This window comes from Cygnus olor, chromosome 1, assembly GCF_009769625.2.
Source record: "Cygnus olor isolate bCygOlo1 chromosome 1, bCygOlo1.pri.v2, whole genome shotgun sequence".
Classification (NCBI taxonomy): domain Eukaryota; kingdom Metazoa; phylum Chordata; class Aves; order Anseriformes; family Anatidae; genus Cygnus; species Cygnus olor.
The window spans coordinates 8,776,590-8,791,485 of NC_049169.1; the positions used below are offsets into that span (position 1 = coordinate 8,776,590).

Below are 14,896 nucleotides of genomic sequence, written 5' to 3' on the forward strand. Positions count from 1 at the left end.
CAGGGATTGAAGGTTAGACTCAGATCACCAACTGAAATTCCTGAGTCAAGTCACAGATAAGTAATCAAGCCAGTTTTGGCCTTCTTTCTCTGTGTAAACTAAGTCTTATCTGACTGACACTAATGTGTAAGTGCTGAGTAGTTTAGATTGCTGTAATTAAAAAATAATACTAAATCGTGAAAATGATTCTATATAGTATCAGTAAAAGAAAGTAGTAGTAATGTTTCATTTCCATCCTTTTTCTACTGTGAATTTAATCAATAATAAACTACAGAAAAAATAAATCTGTAGATTGTTTTTTTTGCACACTGAACTAAACTAATGAAAAGTACCCAATTTGTAAAAATTCTAGTCTTTCTTTTAATCTAAGGCACAGTTTTCCATTTCTATTATTTGTACTTGTGTTTCTTTGTGAACAGAAAACACCTGGAACTGTGCATTGACTTGGTAGATGCAGTCGCTTCCACCCATAAATGCAGTTTGTGCAGGTCTATTTTCAAAAGTATTTACTCATCGTAGCTTCTTTTCCATAGCTTCAGGTTCTGTTCTCATTGCAGTCAAGGACAAAAAGCCCCTACTTATTGAAAGTTGAAAGTTTGAAAGATAGCAAATTAGAGCTAGATAAGCCAAGCCAATTAATACACCACATTTCACCTCATATCAAACTGATAGGCAAGAAGAGGTCTATCCAAACCACAATATCAAATGCTGACTCTTAAATGCTCTGGTATCCTCCACATTTCAGTTTAAGTTACAGTATTCTCAGCTGATAAGCCACTGAATATATAAGCATTTTTATAGATGCACATGGTTTCAATGATGCTAAACTTATTATTTATTAGGTTTTTTTTTATTATTATTATTATTTATTTTTATTTTTGAGCCATAGCCCTGAAGACTGAACAGCAGCCAGGCATAGCCACATGAAGAAATGTTGCTGATATAAACTGGATTAAATCTAGTATAAAACTGAATAAATGATTTCTCCTGAAAGGAGAAATAAACAAAATTAATTAAAAATCTGTTTGTTTAGTTTGAATAAAATATATTTCAGTCAGACTCTGAAGGTAATTTTGTTCAAGGAACACCAAAATGTGGTCACTCTGTTTCTAGGTTATAATGCTGAAATGAATAGCACCTTTCATAACAGAGTCCTCAATAACCTCTGGACTTGATCCTGAAAACACTTTGTATGTAATTATGTTGGCTTCAGCTGCACTACTTCAGGGTGGGTTTCACTCACTTAACTGTAGACATTTAGAAGTAGACATGTAGGCTCCCTCTGCAGTCAATGAAGAGATACAGAAAAAAAGCACAAGGAGGAAGTTGTGTTCCTTGTCTCCTCTGAAGTACTTTTTTTTTTTTTTTTTTTTTTGGATGAATCATTGCTTAGAGATACTAATTTCCTTCTATTTCCTGGATAAGGAGCCTATATGATTTGAAACCTAGTTTGTAGGAAATAAATTTATTTTCAAATTTGAATTAATATTTTTTTGCCTGGGATCCATGCACCAGTCAACTGATATGCTTGTGTAGAGAAGCAATCAATGCAACATTTGACACAGTATATACAGTGGAATATACATTAGTAACAACTGATTCTTCCTTTGGCTAGAAAGGTAGCAGTTTAAAGTACATACAGATGCTGTACAACCAAACTTGGATGCAGCCTTGATGCAAATGGGAGTAGTATGTGAGAAGGACTCACTACATCATGTGGACCAGAACCATGACAATAGAATGAAGGGGCTGCATCTCCCACAGAAACCAGCTCATCTGCTCACCTGACAATGTGGGCAAAATTGAGGTGTGCTCTCACAAAAAGTGCTGTTGAATTGTGAAGCAAGAAAAAATATAAGAATATTGTACTGGTATTTTCCCAAGAATTGCCCACAAAATACATTTCTAATTCAAAATGTAGCTTATTGTGGATTTTTGTGATACTGAGAATATGATGTGCTGCAGGGATTTTGCTAAGCTTTTGGGATTTGGTTTCCATTCACTGGGTTTAGATGCCTCACTAACCTCTTTTGGCTATGCTAATTTCCTTGTACAGAGAAACCCAGACTTAAACCGTCAGAGTCCCCCTGATCCACAGCTTCCATGAATATATGCCTGTCTCCATTAGAAATGATGAGGTGATCTTCAAATTCAGAGCCATTTTCCTTCAAATCTCTTGCACAGGTACATCACAAAATGATTTAAACAGAATACTAACACAGAACAGAGGGAGCATGTAAACAAACATGCTATACCAAGTTACTGTTTTCATCCTTCTGAAAGTGCTGATAACTCTCATATTTCAGATGAATTTTATACTGACTTGGCCAGTAGCATATTATTTTAAGCTGTTAACGACAGTCAGTTCTCACTGGTGAAGTTATAACAAATTTAATGATTACAGTTTAAGGAAGAAAATACTTTAATACAATCCAAATAGTATTTATTGAGGACAATGAACATGAGTCCATGTAATGTACACTGTAAGTCATTAAGACATGTGGTTTCATTTAATACTATTTTGCTTGTGAGGTGATCACCTGGAGTTAAAGTTTGGTCTAAAATGGGTAGGAAACAAAAATATCCAATAATAAATAACAAATAGGGTGTGTTTGGGATAAAGCTATGTTTTAGAGCCAGAAAGAACATTTCTATCTATAGAACCATTGCTTGGATGTTTGTCTTCTGTTAACCACAAGTACATATTTTCAGTAGAAAAAAAGTGACTTTAAGGCATTCACAGAGATTTGTTCATGCTAAGGATAAACAGAACTAGATATCCTGTGTTCTGAGATAAGAAAATACATGGAATCTTTTCTTTTAATAGCACTCATGTTTTATTAAAATGAGGGGATATTTTATTATTGCTACACTGCTGAGGGGAACTGGAGTTCTCTGGACACAGCTCAGAGCTGAATTTATATTCCTACACTCCCCTGCTTGGTGCTGAAGCCAATAAATCTATAGGGCAGTTTTTGCCATTCAATGAAAGCAGGATAAGGCCTTAAAGCAATTGCTTCAACCACTGGTTTCGTTGGAAGTAGAGGCAGGAGGTAGAAATGCCTATCCTTAGAAATATAAGAGAAATACAATTTTTATAAAGTGGGAAAACGAGCTTCAGTTAATTTTTCATGGAAATGAATTTCTTGTCTGACTCATAAAATACATATCACTGCAGGACCTCAGCAGTTGCTTTCCTTTCCAATCCAGGACACATGGAAATACAGCAATCTTTTTTCTAGTCATAGTATTTATTTTATAGAAACTAGAATAATATCCCAACCATGATCTGTAGAAAACTTTTTATTCTTTTCACCATATTTGGTCCAGATCCCACATGAGCTGTGCAGCAAAGTTTAGACTGAAGTCAGTGGAAATTGTAGGTGCTTCACTAGACGGTTACAGATCTTCAGAAGACAAGGACTAAACAGTGGCAAGAAAGTACCTATAATAAGATGTTATTTAATTTCTACCTAGGTCTGTGACATGCTGGACTAAGTTAAATGTAGTGAACTCCAATGGAGTTTGAACATGTTCTGTAATTCAAGATCAGATGACTAAGGTTTGAATTATCCAGGAATTTGGCAGCAAGACAAATCTGGATGTTCTACTTTTGCCTAATCATTTCAGGAAGGTTTTGTCTGATTTTATGTAACATCTTAGACTTTTCTATGCACCTTTCATAACAGTTTCCTTTTGTCTCTTTCTTTTTGGTACAACAACTCAGTGAATCTGGATTATCTTTTACATCTTATAGCAAAGAACTAAGTGAAACATGCTCTTATTTGAGACCAGTAGAGTCCAGAGATGCCCTCTTTCATCCACTCTAACCTGCAGTTGAATTTCTCCTGAAACAATCTTCACTGCTTGCTGAGCTTCTTCACAAACCTGAAAAGAGTGAAAGAGTCTTGACTTCTGCTTTGACTGCATCTTGTTCTCAATGCTTTAAATAAGGCAGAACTTGGAATGATCAGGTAGAAACAAAACAAAACAAAATAAAAACAAAAAAAAAACAAACAAAGTGGAGTGGGACAAGTGCTTTGTCTTGCTCTGGAGTCCCCAGTCAGCCTAGCTGAACCAGCACAAACCAATGTGCAAACTCTGGCTGTTCCTATTTTGCAAGGCAAAAATCTGAGTTGAAAATGAAAAAAGCCTTTACCTTCTGGTGGACTGCAAGGTGGCAGTTCAGTGCCTTGATAATACCATTACAACTTTTTTCAACACCTGTATTTTAATAACTTTATTATATATATATATAATATATATTTATATATCCTTTACATAGCCCCCCTCCATCAATCAGCACAAGATACATTATTGTCAGTGGTAATATGCCTGCTGTCTTCAGAGAACATTGATACAGATTTTTGGACAATGCTGAAGTCTGAATTTGACTGGATTGTAAGTGGAGGACCCAGCTTGCCCAAATGCACAGTAGATGTGTTTAGTGACCTAGTCCTCCCCAAGGAGACGTATTTGGTGGCTGAGTAACAAATACGGGTACCTGAAGTTGAGTGGAAGAGGCGGTTTCTGCCCTCATCTGATTGACCCCCCACTCCATCCTTCCAGAGTATTCTCTACTTGCAGGTGGAGCTGGCTGGCATATGAAGCACCTCCTTCACCACACAAGTCCATAATCCACCTGATCAAATACATCAGGTCTTTTTTTTTTTTTTCTTTCTTTTTTTTTTTTTTCCCCACTGACTTTATTAAACATGCCAGGTAAAGAAGTTGTTCCATATTTTGTACTTCCATCTATGCAGCTTTATCTGGGAATACATTCAGGACATCCAGGTTTTTAAGTCAACAGCCTATTTCTTGGTCTTGTTAGTAGAGAAAGAAGATTTTCAGATCACAACTTCCAAATGTATGTATTTGGACATGAGTGACAGGATCTTCCCATGAAGGACCTCAAAGACACCAAATGCATAAATGTTCAATCAGAAGAGATTCACTAAGCACAATTTAGCCTTTTTTTTTTTTTTTTCGGCAGTCAAACAAATTTAATAAATTTAAGCAACGATAATTTAAAGCATTGTGCAGTGCTACAGAAATTTCTGTCACTGTTTGCAGAAGCACAGCACTCAGCATAACAACAAATGCCTACAGTGTGGCAGCATCCTGTGTCATGTTTCTCCTTCAGCCTTTACTAAGAGACCATGTGTCTGCTTTGACAATTTTCTTAGATGAAAACTGTTTTCTCTGCAATATGCCAGTTTGACATTACAGTAACTGGACAGTGTTCAAACTTATGAACAAGCAGAAAAGGAAGGGAATAGAAATTAACAAAAACAACTTACCTCTCTTCCTAAATTTAATTATTTTCTAAATATCCATTTGGTCTCTTAATTCATGTTTGTACTACTGTTCAATGAGAGAAGAAAAAGGGAGATATCTGATGTTCAACTTCTGCTCTTTTATGAGCCACTCAGCCTTACAGGAAATCTGAACAGTTGCCCAGGGCACTGGGTGTGGAATTTGGTCTTAGGGGAGCCTCAAATAGCTATGAAAGAAAGAGAAAAAGAGAGAGAGAGAAAACAGTTTTCAATTTCATGTTTGTAAGAACCTGTTGAACACATCTTCCACCCAACAGTCAGTATCCCTTCTGTAGGACAAATAATGTAATCATCATTGCCATCATTATAATCTTCACATCTTCACAATATTGTAAAGAACTTTTCTCTTCCTATAAAAAACTTTAGCTAATTTTGGTAAATTTGGCAGAAATTCCTATAACTTTCAGGGCACTTCTAACACCCTGTAAGGGGCAGATACAGCCCTGGTCAAAAAGGTCACTCAGAGAGTTTCCCAATATTGCTGTACTTACTACCTACATTGGGATTTTCTGAATAGTGATTTAAAATACAATGCCAAGAAATGTATTAACTAATCATTTAAAATGACACTGTGCAGATGGTGAATGTCTTCTCAGCCTGTGTCCATGGTATGACTTTGTGTAACCTTGTTGTACAGCCTTAGTAATAGGATAAAAAGGCATGCTCATACTGTGCTCTCTGAAAAGAAATTTTTCTTTCCCTGTTTTCATTCAGCAAACAGCCACAAGAGGGCATCTTTTTCTTGGTTTCTTCCACTTCAATAAATTAAGAGCTTAATTATTTCCCAAATTCTTTTGTATAATTCTTGAAAGATGAATCTTCTGCTATTTATTCCACTAAGAATATGTGTTCTCATGATCTGCAAGAAGGAAAAGCAGCTCTTAAAATAAAACCATTTCCAAAAAGGTTTTCTTTTACACTTCAGAGAAACTGCAAACAGCTTCAACAAATGAGTGAAGGGGACATTCACGCTGATTTTGTTTTTCACTTGAGTCTGAAATATCTCCAGTACATGAAGCAAGCAGTACATTTCAGAATTTCTTCTTTTTACCAGGACTTATGCTTTCAGAATACATCAAAGTTCAATTACGTAGTTTTATTGAATGCTACAAAATGGGATTTTCTTTCCGTCAACCTGCTCCTCATTTTCTCTTTGCTGATCTCCTTTGCTGCAAAAAGCAGTTACTAAAAAAGTGCCTGTGATGGTCAGTCAGGATCTGGAAACAAGGTGAAATGCAGTAATTATTCAATAGGAATTTAAAACACTGCTCTGAACTGCATCCTACCTATCACAATGATAATTTTATCAAATCTAGGGATTAAACCAGTGGAAAGTTTTGTTGATGATAATGAAATGAATATGGAAAATCAGGAATAGAATCAGGCCTCCCTTTTGGAGGCCTTAAAAAAGAAGAAATCAAAGGCATCTATGGAACAACCTGTCTTTGAATTGCTCCATTTATTTTGTGGGCATATGAGACACATGTAGACAAGCAGAGTCTGTGTATCTCTGTGTACAGAACTTACAAAAACAACAGGTTAGTACTGTAGTAACAAACTGTTTAAAAAACTAGATAAAAACGTGTCAAGCCAGCTTTTGATGAATTAAAAAAAAAAAAAAAAAAGGTATTTAGATTCTACACTGTACACCGAGACCACCCATCTGACTTGAATGGTAGGTGAGGATGAAGTTCTGATGCCATGGGAAATGCAGTGGAAACTCCAATATATTCCTCTGGACTTCTTTGATTCTGCTGTTATTTCAAGGGAGCAACAGTTGGGGTCTGTTCTGCAACTGAGTCACCAGCTGAAGACTTTCAATCTGAGCTCTTCACTAACGGAAACACAGTTTTTGAAAGAGCCCCAGTGTGTCTTGCCTGGAAGGGTCCGATACTATCTGTGCCATGTGTTGAATGGCTCTCAGCCTGTGGGCAGAAAGGCTCTTCCTTGGGCAACCACAGAAGGAAATGTGTTGGGGAGAAAGGTTTGGTGTGGGAGTGGGTTAGTCCAGGAGAGAATTTCTCTCTTAGGAAGTGGTGTGCAACATGCAAAAGCTGGAGAACCACCGATGTAGCATATTCCATGGGCAAACAAAAATAAATGCGAAAGCAAATGTATCCCTGGCAGCTTTGCACATGGGCTTCCCATAAACGTGCACCAAACCCCAGCACTGGGCCACTGCCCAGCTCTTTTCTCCTTATCAGAGAGTGTGGCAAGCTTGCCTTTTTTTTTTTTTTTTAACTGCCAGTCTACCACCTAGTGACCTTCCCTGGCAGCAACGTGCCATGGGAATAAGGTGAGAGGACCTGAGGCTGCTTTAGACTTTATGATCTGGACCAGCACCTGTGCAGGGCGAGTGCAATATTAGGGTGAGATGCTCCTGTTGCAAACGCACAGGGGATCCTGCAAGAGCAGGCAAGGTCTGTGGTCCAGTGGAAAGTGCCACGACTGTGCGAGTCCCCTTGTGCCCGATCTCAGCGCCGTGGGCATGCTGCTGCCGTGTCCGTGGGTGTGCTGAGCTGTTTTTAACGGAGCAAAATGCCACCCCGAATACCTCCCGGTGGCCGGGGCTGTGCCCGGCTCCGGGAGCAGCAGCAGTGGGTGTGAGGCTGGGCTGGCTGACATACACCCACACGCACACACAGCCACACACACACACACACTCCAAGCAGCCCATTTGCTGGAGGGGTGTGCATGTGCGTGCGAGGGAGTGGAAAGGGGTGGCGGGGATGGAGGAAGGGAAGCCAGGGGAAAGTCTGACACTCGGCGCAGAAGGAGCGAGACCCTCCGTCGCCGCCGGCGCCGTCGGGGAGGAGCTCGACTCTCTCGCAACGCCTACCAAAACCCAGCCACCGGCCCCGGCCCCGCACCGGGCTCACCCTGCACCTCGCCGCCGCTCCGGCTCCCCGGCAGGTACCAGGCGGCCCCCGCGGGACCCCCGCCAATTTGCGCCGCGCTTTGCCTCCGAGGAAAGGGGTGGTGGTGGTGGGTAAAAGTGCATGGGGTCCCTCTCCCCACACACACGCGTATCCGTGCTTGTCCCCCCGCCGGGGGCCACCTGCCCGGCTGTCATCCAGCAGCTGGGAGGCGCAGCTGGGATGCGGGGCATCCCTCGGCTCTGCCCCGGAAGAGCAAGCACAAATGGGGTTTTGGGGTCGGGGTGAGGAGATTGCAGTTTTGGGGAGCGGGGGTTGAAGGCTGCGGGGCTGGGTGCGGTGCGGAGGGTGGGAGAGGGTTGGGTCCTGCAGCACCGGCACCCTTCTGCTTCGTGTAGGTTTCTGGGGGTAATGCAAAGGGCAGGGTGGGGATAGGTGGCTCAAGTGCATCAGCCAAACTGTTGCTTGCTGGAGGGGTGGCAAAATCCCTTCCTTCCCGCAGAGTCCTCCAGCGCTGCCATGAGCGCGACTCTGCTGGATGTGTCCATCACTTGGAGCAGCAGAGCACCTGGCTGGCCTGGGGTGCTCGGTGGAATGAGATTATTCTTCTTTGGCACTGACAACTCCTCTTTCGCTTTGTGCAATAACACAAAGGGGGGTAAAGCTCCTTGTTTTGCAGCGAATATTACAAAACGAAAGTTGTTGCTACTAGAAAGGAAACATTAATAAAATCCTTTTGGTTTGAAATGGCAATACTTGTCCAAGAACAATAGAGATCAATGGGGCAATGTGACCATCAGCAGAGAGCACTTTGCTGAGAAAGCAGCAGCTCAACCCTGCATCTGTGGCTCTTACAGAGGTCATGAAGATGCAGAGTACAACTTTTGCAAGGATTTTAGCATGCCACTTTCTCTTTTTTACTACTTAACTTGCTGATCTATGTAATAGCTAAAGTGATTTGATTTTGCTGTTAACCATTAGTATGTGATTTACTATAATGTGCAATATTTTAATAGCGTTTTTCAAACTCTCATTAGTATAGTTGATGTGACTTTCATCTGCATTTTAGTTAGCTCATTTAGCTTAATACAGGCCTGATTCAGAAAAGCACTGGTCATCGTTTCCTGCAAGGTGTATAGGGACCGAGGTCATTCCCAACTATCTTTCTGAACAATCTTTCTGAAGAGGAATTTGGGTATTTTAAACCATAATTATAGTCTTACTGCCAGACAGAGGTACCCAAATTCTGCAGATGTCATACCTCTTCTTTCTTAAAGTTTCCAAAACAAGTCCTGCTCAGCCTTGATCAGGCAGAGCAGCTTGGCTTCACTTTTATTTGAACTTTATTTTGGCTTGGACATCCAGACTAGCCTGAGATCCAGGAACTAAATTTACTTTCCTTCTTCTTGCCACTGGATCAGTCCAACAGGGGTTCTCAGGGCTGGGTGAACAGAGTAGTAGGTGCACTGCTGAAGCACAGAGATGTGCCTCCAAACCAGGCAGAGAGCTTGGAGCCCAAGTCTCCCGCAGAGCGTATGAAGGCTCTGCCCATGGCATGCTTTAACCAGAAATGGAAATAGGAGCTTCACTAGAACCCTCTGCCATGTCTCAAAAGATAAGAATGACTACTCACAGGACAGTCATCCCAGGAAGACAGAAGTGCCGTCAGTAGTTCTAAGTAAAGTGAATAAATCTCAGAAAGATGGCTGGGCAGGTAGCTGCAGTCAAAGTCCCTTGAAAGGCAACACCTGCTTTAGAGCTCCTTCTCAAGCACCAACCTCCACCTGCTTCTCTGCAGCTGTTGTGCTGACAGCCTATTTTAATTACGCTAGAATATAAAATGGAAATTCACATTGTTCACTGTGAAAGAGCCTTTTAAAGTGTTTGAGGATGCTGCATTGTTACTACTTAGAGATTCAATAATGATAATCAAGCAAGTCAGCACCAATGCATTATGAAAAGCCAAGCCAAAAAATGAAACACTCCCCCCAAAACCTGCCCTTACTTTGGTGCTATCAGGAAAGGTATGCTCAGCATCTCTTTCCCTGTTCTATCACAGAACGAGTGGAGGTGTAACTGTCCCACAAAGTCAGGATCTTTATGGTTTAATTTGCAGAAGGTAATATTCACTGGGAGTTGCTCTGCGAGCATGCTGTCAGCTTAGGGTGTTAAAAATAATGATGTATTACTGGATTCTTTGTTAATCTTTGTTTGGTGTTTACTCTGGTTTTACTTTTTGCTGTTAAAAATAGAGAAATTGTGATCTCAGGTGTCCCTTCACCATGTACCACTGCAATGTAGACATCCCGTTTACCTGAGGCTCTGGAGAGGCTGATTCATCAGCCAGTAATCAGCTGAATTCCCAGCACATACCAACATTTCTTTGGCTAAAACCCCTAGTGCTGGAATTGGCCACCCAGCCACCTCCATAGTCTTTGAGGTTTCCTACATGAGGGAATCCTTTGGTGCTGGTTACACAGGATTTCCCACCGCGCTCTCCTGGCAAGGCAGCCTGCGGGACAGCCAGAGCTATATTTGGTCCATTGTCTTTTTAACACAGGGAAAATGCTTAAGGGGCATGCTGAGTGTAGTTAAATCAAATAGATGCGGTGAATGTGTGATATGTTTGTTTTCCTTGCTTTCTGGACTTTTTCCAACTGTGAACAAGCAACAGAGAAGCTCAGAGCAAAGCCATGTCTGAGAGACATGCAGTGTGGTGGCTGTATTTAAACTGTGAGTGAAACAAATTTTTGCTCCATGGGTGTGCTATTTTCATCTTTTTTATACTACTGCCTTTCTGTCGTGCTTAACACAATCTCCCCCCACCCCAATATTTCTGTCTGGGTTTCATGTATTTTATAAACTAAACAATGGCAATGAGTCAGTGCTTAAGTTATCCCTATGTAAATCTTTAGCCCTTTTATTTTCCCCTCTCTATCCCTCTGTATTCAGAAAGACACCTCTCTAGTATTGTTATTTTTCACATCCTAGAGGCATGCTGAGTGAACATCCATGTGTTATCTGACAGTGGATGATAAAAAAAAAAAAAAAGGAGAAAGAAAAAAAAAAACCTTCTCTTCTACTCTCCCCAGTTTAGATGGATTCAGCGTCACATGGAGGGGATCCAGGATGAGTCAGAGAGCAGTACTGTTGTCCAAAATTCCAGTTTGTGTTACAGCTGGGAGGCAGCATTTAGCATCATGTGGATTTATTTTCTTTTAACGGGAACTCCAAAATAATTTATGGAAGTCATATAGCCTAATGAGCAGAACAGATAACAGTAAGCCAAGAAGAACCTGGATTCCCATCTGGGTTGAATCATTGACTCAATTTGACTATCAGTGTGATGGGTGTGGTATTAAAGCCTAGAACATTATATTGACCTTAACTAAATCATTGCACTTCCCTACAGCATAACTGGAAAATGTGATTAAGATTCAGAGCTCTTCTGGTACCTAACAGTTTACTGAATAGTCGGCTTCACTGCACAGACCAAGCACACTGCATTACAGACATTTATCTGCAACCTTAATTTGCAGGGGGATTCCTAAATGGTTTGGGGTACATATGGCTAAGGATAAATTTGTGCTGTGGATCTTCTGCATACGTGGGGACCTGTAACTTGTGAGGACATTCTGCACTGCATGAATTTCACACTGTATATTACTCAGCTTTCAGTAACACGTATCCCTTTTGAACGTCTTTTTTTTTTTTTTTCTTCCTGTGTTACTGCTGTAAACACAAAGAAGAGTTGTGTGAGCTTTGTCTTCTGATGTGGTCAGTTTAAAAGCTAAACAAATATCCAGAATTAAACTGTTTCCAATCTAGTTGGTCAGTGAATCAGGAGCCTTGCAGGAAGCAGATGTTATGCAAGAGAAAATAGACTAAAAATTCCTGTAACATCTGAGCACACTCCGATGATATGCTCTTTTCCTTGTTGTTGTTTTGTTATTTATTTTCTTTCTGAGAGGACGAGGAGGAGGGAAGATACCCATTTTCCTGGAATGTCTCCTTCCAAAACTCCTGAAGACACTGCAGCCCTGAGTCTGATCTCATCTTGCGTCAGCATAACTCTAGACTACATGCACTGGAAACAGAAAGCGTAGGATTAACTGAAAATTATACAAAACTAAGGCTGTCATGAAATGAAAGACTTGTGCCTGTTCACAGTTAATCTGTATTTAGTGACTTCAAGGGATTTAAGCATGTGTTTAAAGACAGACTGTTGTGTAAATGCTCTCTTGAAAGAAGTACTTTCCTAAAGTCTAAATCTAGAGTGAGATCAAGTCTTTTAAAAGTTAAGTGCAGTCCTGAGGGCTGATGTGGCCAAATATTCCAGCATAATCTTGGCTAGAATTTTAACATTTTGAACAGCTAGATCTAATGGTATGTGCCTACCTAGCTTGTTATATTCCCCTGGAATTTATCAATGACACACTCCATATAATTGTGGTTACTTTTTGTCCGTTTAAAATCCTTTTTTGGTTTTGCAAGGGAAAGACTGCAAAGAGGGAGAATGTAAAAAATTCTTTCTCAACCCAAACCAAAAAAGCTTGCTTTTTTTTTTCCTTCCACAATGAAGAATTAAAACAATGTCTGTTGCTCTCATGCTTAATGTCAGAATCTCTGCTAAATAATAGTAAGAAGGAATATGATGAATTTTTCATATGGAACTTATTCCCTGTAATTTTATAACGCACATATGTGAGGTTTTATGAAGACTTATACTAAAAGGCTTTAGAAGAGTATAATAAAGGAAAACTGTGTTTGTAACATCCTTTGGAATCAAAAGAGCTGAACAGCTACAGTTGAGAGAGTAAATAAAATGAAGAGGCAATGACAAATAAGATTTACAGAAAAACCACCACCAACAACAACAAAACAGCCTTGGCTATAAGGTTACGCCCCTATTTTTCTGACTTTCTTCACAATCTGTGCCATTGCAAAGTGTAACATTCTTATATCCAATCTCTGATTTCTGAAAGACACGTTCCACCTGCATATTTTTTTTAAGGTAGGTGCCTGAGAACCTTTATTAAGGACATAAATAAATCTTCAAAGCTACTAGAGTATGTTCTACTTACAGTGTGATTGCGTATTGCACCTCTGAAGATCTGTTGTTGTTTAAGGAGAGAAGACACAGTTGGGGACAAATTATTTGCATCTGTTTTCCAAATTTCTTAAAACATTGTTTTTTTCACACCAAAAAGGACTGTGGTGGTTTTACTCGGGTGGGCAGCCGAGTTTCACCACGGTAGGAAGTGCAGATAAAGTAGGCACATAAAGTAATGATTTATTACTTCTGTTTGCATAGTCTTTAGTTGCAAAGCAGTGTACGTTCTCTCATTCAGAGAAGGTCATAATAATTTATCAGTAGCATTGCAGTAACATTGGTCCCAGTCCACAGTGAAGGTCCCTGTCAGTAATGTAATTAAGGTCCTCTTGTGTTGAGCACTGGTGATGTATCTAATTAAACAAACAAACAAAACCACTTACAACCAAAATGTAGGGCAAGAGTCAGCAAGCACAAAAAACTGAGATGAGGGTTCCTCAAGAAAACAAGTAACAAAAACTGTTTTATTTGGTAGAATAAACAGAGGTTTCAGCCTGTTTTTCTGTTGTTGAATAGAATAAGCATCAGGGCAAAGTTGAATTTATAATGGCATTATGAGATCCCCTATTGTGAAAGATAAATAGCAAATTTGGCCTAATGCCTCAATAAATTAGTTACATTGAATTAACCTGAGTTTAGCAGATTAATTTCTGAACAATACAGCTTCAAAGAATCCACTTTATTTTGGGGAGGTATATTATAGGGAAGTTAGAGGATTTTCTAGAGACACAAAGTCTCCACATGAACAAATCTGGAATTCTTGGATCCATTGAGCCATGTAATATTTTGAGTTGGAGACTCTAAGCCTTTGTGTTTCAACTGGAGCAGAACTTGTCTTCAAAAGAGAAAAAAAAAAATCTACTAGAAATACTATGCAGAAACACAAATCTAACAGGAAGGAGAAAAATATTTTTTTTCTTTTTTTTTTTTATCTGTGGAGCAGGCACACCATTTTTTATCTGGTTTTCACATATCTGAGCACATTAATAGTACAGACAGTTGGTGTCATGTCATTTGCTAAAAGCAAAAATATTGTAAGTCATTTATCTGTAGGAAAAGGCCTATTGAAAGAACATAAATCCAAGCATAAAGCTGAGCTAATAAAAGCAGATATATCTTTTACCTGTTTTCCTCCCCTAAAACTGAAATGTAACACTATTTTTAGGTAACAAATTTTTTGGCAATGGTTCTTTAAATCTGCATGTGTTCATTTCAGAGTTATAATTAAATAAAATGGGATCCTGCAAAAGTTGTCTTGAGTGAGGGGTTTCGTAATGGCCATGTTAATTATAGGAAAACCATCCAAAAAGAGGTGGGCATTAATTTAACAACAACAACAAAAAGTACTTTACATGTCCCATTGTTGGGATATAGTCTGGAGCTGAGAGTCAAACTTCTGCTGCAGCCTGGAGAAGTGGAGAGTGTCCTCGGGAATGATGGTAGCAGAGAACAATCATTGTGTTGAAAAAAAAAAAAAAAAAAGTTATAGCAAGCTGCATCTTCAGTTGGTGTAAATTAGAGATGCATAATTGAAGTTAATGGAGTGGTTTAGTGGTTTGTAATAGGTAAAG

The 14,896-nt window shown here is 39.7% G+C and overlaps 2 long non-coding RNA genes across 5 annotated transcripts in view; one reads left to right on the plus strand and one right to left on the minus strand.

The window, feature by feature from the left end:
• Window positions 1-2,378: 2,378 nt before the first annotated feature.
• Window positions 2,379-5,570, minus strand: LOC121065362. Its single transcript, XR_005817013.1, has 2 exons — window positions 5,301-5,570; window positions 2,379-3,888 (listed from the first exon to the last, which is right to left on the minus strand). It is a non-coding gene; the product is annotated as an uncharacterized LOC121065362 (long non-coding RNA).
• A 1,829-nt stretch (window positions 5,571-7,399) lies between these two features.
• LOC121065380 overlaps window positions 7,400-14,896 on the plus strand; it is a 33,983-nt gene continuing 26,486 nt past the window's right edge. Inside the window, exon 1 of one of the 4 annotated variants that reach the window (XR_005817030.1) lies at window positions 7,400-8,249. This is a non-coding gene — a long non-coding RNA (uncharacterized LOC121065380). The remainder of the gene's footprint in view (window positions 8,250-14,896) is intronic. The other 3 variants (XR_005817028.1, XR_005817027.1, XR_005817026.1) reach the window with 3 other exon arrangements.